Below are 7763 nucleotides of genomic sequence, written 5' to 3'. Positions count from 1 at the left end.
ATCTTTAAATTCTAGAATCATATCTTTTAGTTTCTTGTTAGTCAAGTAATCAATTATAATTTTAAAAATCAAATCTTTTCCAAAATATCTTTTTCAAATCATATCTTTTTCAAAATCAATTTCAAAATCTTTTTCAACTTCTTATCTTTTAAAAATTAATTTTCAAATCTTTTTCAACTAACTAAGTGACTTTTTGTTTGTTTTACTATTTCTTATCTTTTTCAAAACCACCTAACTACTTTTCTCTCTCTAATTTTCGAAAATTACCTCCCTCTTTTTCAAAATTCTTTTAATTAACTAATTGTTTCAAATTTTAATTTTAATTTTATTTCTTCTCTTAATTTTCGAAAATCACTAATTTTTTTTTCAAAAATAATTTTCAAAATTCTCTCCCTCTCATCTTCTATTTATTTATTCATTTACTAACACTTCTCTTCATCTCAAAAATTCGAACCCTCTTCTCTCTTCTGTGTTCGAATTTTTCTTCTCTTTCCTCTATTCTCCTCTTTTTCTACTCACATAAAGGAATCTCTATACTATGACATAGAGGATTCCTCATCTCTCTTTGTTTTCTTCTCTTTCATATGAGCAGGAACAAGGAAAAAGGCATTCTTATTGAAGTTGATCTTGAACCTGAAAGGACCTTGAAGAGGAAGCCAAGAGCAGCTAAAGCACAGTACTCTGAAGAGGATCTAACTGAAATTTTCGAACAGGAAAAGGATATGGCAGCCGAACCCAACAACAACAATGCAAGGAAGATGCTTGGTGACTTTACTGCACCAAATTCCAACTTACATGGAATAAGCATCTCAATTCCTGCCATTGGAGCAAACAACTTTGAGCTAAAGCCTCAGTTAGTTTCTCTAATGCAACAGAACTGCAAGTTTCATGGACTTCCATCAGAAGATCCTTTTCAATTCTTAACTGAATTCTTGCAGATCTATGATACTGTTAAGACCAATGGGGTTGATCCCGAGGTCTACAGGCTTATGCTTTTCCCTTTTGCTGTAAGAGACAGAGCTAGAGTATGGTTGGACTCTCAACCTAAAGATAGCCTGAACTCTTGGGATAAGCTGGTCACGGCCTTCTTGGCCAAGTTCTTTCCTCCTCAAAAGCTGAGTAAGATTAGAGTGGATGTTCAAACCTTCAGACAGAAAGAAGGTGAATCCCTCTATGAAGCTTGGGAGAGATACAAGCAACTGACCAAAAAGTGTCCTTCTGACATGCTTTTAGAATGGACCATCCTGGATATATTCTATGATGGTATGTCTGAATTGTCTAAGATGTCATTGGACCACTCTGCAGGTGGATCCATTCACCTAAAGAAAATGCCTGCAGAAGCTCAGGAACTAATTGACATGGTTACAAATAACCAATTCATGTACACCTTTGAGAGGAATCCTGTGAGTAATGGGATGCCTCAGAAGAGGGGAGTTCTTGAAATTGATGCTCTGAATGACATATTGGCTCAGAACAAAATGTTGACTCAGCAAGTCAACATGAATGGATGGCAAAATGCATCCAACAGTACTAAAGAGGCATCTTCTGAAGAAGAAGCTTATGATCCTGAAAACCCTGCAATGGCAGAGGTGAATTACATGGGTGAACCCTATGGGAACACCTATAATTCCTCATAGAGAAACCATCCAAATTTCTCATGGAAGGATCAACAAAGGCCCCAACAAGGCTTTAATAATGGTGGAAGAAACAGGCTTAGCAATAGCAAGCCTTTTCCATCATCTTTTCAGAAACAAACAGAGAATTCTGAGCAGAGTTCCTCTAGCTTAACAAACATAGTCTCTGATCTATCTAAGGCCACTTTAAGTTTCATGAGTGAAACAAGGTCCTCCATTAGAAATTTAGAGGCACAAGTGGGCCAGCTGAGTAAGAAAATCACTGAAACCCCTCATAGTACTCTCCCAAGCAATACATAAGAGAATCCAAAAAGAGAGTGCAAGGCCATTGACATAATCACAATGGCCGAATCCAGAGAGGAAGAGAAGGACGTGACTTCCAGTGAGGAAGACCTCCTGGAATGTCCTCTGAACAGAAAGGAGTTCCCTATTGAGGACCTAAAGGAATCTGAGGCTCATATAGAGACCATAGAGATTTCATTAAACCTCCTTTTACCATTCATGAGCTCTGAGAACTATTCTTCCTCTGAAGAGGATGAAGATGTAACTGAAGAGCAAGTTGCTCAATATTTATGAGCCATTATAAAACTAAATGCCAAGTTGTTTGGTAATGAGACTTGGAAAGGTGAACCTCCCTTGCTCATTAGTAAACTAGATACATGGGTTCAGCAAACTCTATCTCAAAAGAAACAAGATCCTGGTAAATTCTTAATATCCTGTACCATAGGTATCATGACCTTTGAGAAGGCTCTATGTGACCTGGGGTCAGGTATAAATCTTATGCCACTCTCTGTAATGAAGAAGTTGGGGATCTTTGAGGTACAAGCTACAAGAATCTCATTAGAGATGGCAGACAAGTCAATAAAACAAGCTTATGGATTTGTAGAGGACGTGTTGGTAAAGGTTAAAGGCCTTTACATCCCTGCTGATTTCATAATCACTGGGAAGGATGAGAATGAATTCATCATTCTTGGAAGACCCTTCCTAGCCACAGCAGGAGCTGTGATTGATGTTGACAGAGGAGAGTTAGTCCTTCAATTGAATGGGGACTACCTTGTGTTTAAAGCTCAAGGTTATCCTTTTGTAAACATGGAAAAGAGGCACGATAAGCTTCTCTCAATACAGAGTCAAAACAAATCCCTCACAATCAAACTCTAAGTTTGATGTTGGGAGGACCCAACAATGCTCTGATGATTTGTGAAGCTCCATGAGAGCTCACTGTCAAGCTATTGACATTAAAGAAGCACTTATTGGGAGGCAACCCAATTTTTATTTATCTATATTTCTATTGTTCTTTTATGTTTTATTAGGTTTATGATCATGTGGAGTAATAAAATAATTGCAAAAATTAAAAACAGAATCAAAAATAGCAGAAGAAAAAGCACATCCTGGAGGAAGAGCTTACTGGCATTTAAACGCCAATAAAGAGCATCTGGCTGGTGTTCAATGCCAGAACAGAGCATGAAGCTGGCGTTAAACGCCAGAAACAAGCAGCAGTCTGGCGTTTAAATGCCAGGATTGCACCCTGAGGAAAGCTGGCGTTAAACACCAGAAACAAGCATGGAAGTGGCATTCAATGCCAGAAACATGCTGCAGATTGGCGTTGAACGCCCAAAACAAGCATGGAAGTGGTATTTAACGCCAGAAACATGCTGCAGTCTTGTGTTAAACACCAGGATTGCATACAAAGGGCATTTTACACGCCTAAAGGGTGCAGGGATGAGAAATCCTTGACACCTCAGGATCTGTGGACCCCACAGGATCACCTCAGGATTTGTGGACCCCACAGGATCCCCATCTACCTTCTCCCTCTCTCTCACACCTTTTTATAACACTCTTCTCCAAACATCATTCACCAATCACCTCAATCACTCTTTCCCATCACCTCTTCACCATTCACATCCATCCTCTCTTCCCGATAAACCCCACCTACCTTCAAATTCATAATCTCTTTCCCTCCCAAACCCACCTTAAATGACCGAACCTATACCCCTCCCACTCCTATATAAACCCCTCAACACTCCTTCATTCTTCACACACAACCATCAATACTTCTCCCCTTGGCCAAATACACATCTCTCTCCCTCTCCTCCATATCTTCTTCTTCTTCATCTATTCTTTCTTCTTTTGCTTGAGGGCGAGCAACATTCTAAGTTTGGTGTGTGGTGCACGAAATTGCAATCACTCTTTTGCAATCCCGCACAACTAACCAGCAAGTGCACTGGGTCGTCCAAGTAATACCTTACGTGAGTAAGGGTCGATCCCACGGAGATTGTCGGCTTGAAGCAAGCTATGATTATCTTGTAACTCTTAGTCAGGATATCAATAATTATCAGGGTTGACTGTAAAAAGCAAAAGAACATGAAATAAGTACTTATTTTGCAGTAATGGGGAACAGGTTGAGGTTTTGGAGATGCTCTATTTTCTGAACCTCTGCTTTCCTACTGTCTTCTTCTTCAAGCACGCTAGGCTCCTTCCATGGCAAGCTGTATGTAGGGTTTCACCGTTGTCAATGGCTACCTCCCATCCTCTCAGTGAAAATGTTCAACGCGCTCTGTCACAGCACGGCTAATCATCTGTCGGTTCTCAATCGGGTCGGAATAGAATCCAGTGATTCTTTTGCGTCTGTCACTAACGCCCAGCCCTCAGGAGTTTGAAGCTCGTCACAATCATTCAATCCTTGAATCCTACTCAGAATACCGCAGACAAGGTTTAGACCTTCCGGATTCTCTTGAATGCCTCCATCAATTCTAGCTTATACCACGAAGATTCTGATTAAGGAATCCAAGAGATATTCACTCAATCTAAAGTAGAACGGAGGTGGTTGTCAGGCACACGTTCATAAGCGAGAATGATGATGAGTGTCACGGATCATCACATTCATCAAGTTGAAGAACAAGTGATATCTTAGAATAGAAGCAAGCGTGATTGAATGAAAAACATTAGTGATTGCATTAATCCATTGAGACACAGCAGAGCTCCTCACCCCCAACCATGGGGTTTAGAGACTCATGCCGTAGAAGATACAATGAGAAACGTGTAAAGTGTCATAAGGTAGAGATACAATGTGCAAAGGTCCTATTAATAGTGAACTAGTAACCTAGGGTATACAGAAATGAGTAAATGACGTAAAAATCCACTTCCGGGGTCCACTTGGTGTGTGCTTGGGCTGAGCATTGAAGCTTTCATGTGTAGAGACTTTTTCTGGAGTTAAACGCCAGCTTTTATGCCAGTTTGGGCGTTTAACTCCAAATTTTATGCCAGTTTCGGCGTTAAACGCCGGGAATTCTGAAGCTGATTTGCAACGCCGGTTTGGGCCATCAAATCTCGGGCAAAATATGTACTATTATACATTGATGGAAAGCCCAGGATGTTTACTTTCCAACGCAATTGAGAGTGCGCCAATTGGGCTTCTGTAGCTCTAGAAAATCTACTTCGAGTGCAGGGAGGTCAAAATCCAACAGCATTTGTAGTCCTTTTCAGCCTCTGAATCAAATTTTTGCTCAGGTCCCTCAATTTCAGCCAGAAAATACCTGAAATCACAAAAAAACACATAAACTCATAGTAAAGCCCAGAAAAGTGAATTTTAACTAAAAACTAATAAAAATGTAATAAAAACTAACTAAAATATACTAAAAACATACTAAAAACAATGCCAAAAAGCGTATAAATTATCCGCTCATCACAACACCAAACTTAAATTGTTGCTTGTCCCTAAGCAACTGAAAATCAAAATAGAATAAAAAGAAGAGAATATACTATAGACTCCAAAATATCAAAGAAACTTAGCTCCAATTAGATGAGCGGGACTAGTAGCTTTTTGCTTCTGAACAGTTTTGGCATCTCACTTTATTCTTTGAAGTTCAGAATGATTGGCATCTATAGGAACTCAGAACTCAGATAGTGTTATTGATTCTCCTAGTTAAGTATGATGATTCTTGAACCTAGCTACTTTATGAGTCTTGGCTGTGGCCCAAAGCACTCTGTCTTCCAGTATTACCACCGGATACATATATGCCACAGACACATACTTGGGTGAACCTTTTCAGATTGTGACTCAGCTTTGCTAAAGTCCCCAATTAGAGGTGTCCAGGGTTCTTAAGCACACTCTTTTTGCCTTGGATCACAACTTTATTATTATATTTTTTTCTTTTTTTTTCATTTTTTTTGTATTCACTGCTTTTTCTTGCTTCAAGAATCAATTTGATGATTTTTTAGATCCTCAATAACATTTCTCCTTTTCCATCATTCTTTCAAGAGCCAACAATTTAACATTCTTAAAACAACAAATTCAAAAGACATATGCACTGTTCAAGCATTCATTCAGAAAACAAATAGTATTGTCACCACATCAAACTAATTCAACCAGTTTCAAAGATGAATTCGAAATCCTGTACTTCTTGTTCTTTTGTGATTAAAGCATTTTTCATTTAAGAGAGGTGATGGATTCATAAGACATTCATAGCTTTAAGACATGAACCTTAAATTTTATTAATCATGAATTAAGAACAAGACTCAAAAATAGATATAAGATAAGACTAATAGTAATAGAAAACAAAAATTTAAATAGACTCCTAATGATAGAGGTGATCACAGAGTTAAGACTCAACAACCTTGATTTTGAGAAGTGGATGCTCCCTCAACTTGTGGGGTATTTGACCCTTCAAGGGAGAGCTTTTGGCGCTTCAACTCCTGTAGCTCACGCCCCTGCTTCTCTTGTTCCTTCAGCAATTTGCAGAGCATGTAGTTTTGATTCTGCTGTTCTTCCTTAATTTGTTCCATAGCTTCTTACAGCTTGGCAACAGATGCTTCTAGACGAGTCCATTAGTCAATTTCAGGAAGTTCAGGGAGGAACTTTTGCGCCCTCCTTTTGATAGAGTTATCTTGCATTTGTCCTTCCATTGACCTCTTGTTGATTGGGTGCTCAATTGGGATGAATTCATCTACTCCCATCCTCACCCCAGCATCTTTACATAGCAAAGAGATTAAGCTTGGGTAAGCCAGTTTGGCTTCAGTGGAGTTCTTGTTTGCAATTGTGTAAATCTCACAAGCAATCAGATGATGAATCTCCACTTCTTTTCCCAGCATAATACAATGAATCATCACTGCTCTCTTGATAGTAACCTCAGAACGGTTACTAAAGGGCAAGATAGAACGCCCTATGAAGTCCAACCAGCCTCTTGCAACTGGTTTGAGATCTCCCCTCTTGAGTTGGTTTAGGACACCTTTTGAATTGGTCATCCACTTGGTTCCAGGGAGGCATATGTCCTCTAGAACTTGATCCAACCCCTTATCTACTCTCACCATTCTCCTATTAAAGGATTCAGGATCATCTTGTGGTTGAGGTAATTTAAAGACCTCCCTTATTTTATCCAGATGGAAGTAAATAATTCTCCCTCTGACCATGGTTCTGTAGGTATGAAAAGCGGTTCCAGTCATTCTCTGCTTATCTGTCAGCCACAGATTTGAGTAGAATTTCTGAACCATATTTCTCCCAACCTTTGTCTTAGGGTTGGTTAGAACTTCCCATCCTCTGTTTCGAATTTGCTCATGGATCTCCGGATATTCATCTTCTTTCAGATCAAATTTAACTTCCGGGATCACTGACCTTAGACCCTTTATTTTGTGGTAATGGTCTGCATGTTCTTTGGTTAAGAACTTCTCTTGACTCCAAAGGTCTTTTGGAGCATTCTCTTTCTTGCCTCTTGAGTTGGTTTGTTTTCCTTTGGGGGCCATGATCTTGATGAGCCTTAACTTAGTGATCACGGAAAAACACACCAAACTTAGAGGTTTGCTTGTCCTTAAGCAAAAGAAAGGAAAGAGGAGAGAGAGGAGGAGAGCGAATTCGAATGGTGGGGAAAGGGGTGTGGCCGAACATATATTTATAAGGAAGGGAGAGAGAGTTCAAAATTTTGAAGGAGATTTGAGAAGATATGGGAAGAAATTGAGAGATATTTGAGTTTTTTTTTTTGATGATTTGGAAAGGATTTGAAAGAGATTTGAAGAATGATTTTAAATTTGAAAATTTGAAGGTGAATGATGAAAGTTTGAAATGTATTATTGTAGAAAATTATGGATTAAAACAGGAAAGTTTGAAAAAAAATTTAAGTGGAAAGCAAAATCTCTGTC

At 38.9% G+C, this 7763-nt stretch overlaps 1 non-coding gene across 1 annotated transcript; it reads right to left on the bottom strand.

Annotated features, from left to right (window-relative positions):
- Positions 1-1121: 1121 nt before the first annotated feature.
- Positions 1122-1228, bottom strand: LOC112719551 (small nucleolar RNA R71). The gene has a single exon (XR_003161850.1). It is a non-coding gene; the product is annotated as a small nucleolar RNA R71 (small nucleolar RNA).
- Between the last annotated feature and the right edge of the window lie 6535 nt (positions 1229-7763).

The sequence above is a fragment of the Arachis hypogaea genome, chromosome 10 (genome assembly GCF_003086295.3).
Source record: "Arachis hypogaea cultivar Tifrunner chromosome 10, arahy.Tifrunner.gnm2.J5K5, whole genome shotgun sequence".
NCBI lineage: Eukaryota > Viridiplantae > Streptophyta > Magnoliopsida > Fabales > Fabaceae > Arachis > Arachis hypogaea.
Note: the sequence above shows the minus strand (reverse complement) of the source record. Positions and strands in the feature narration are given on the sequence as shown.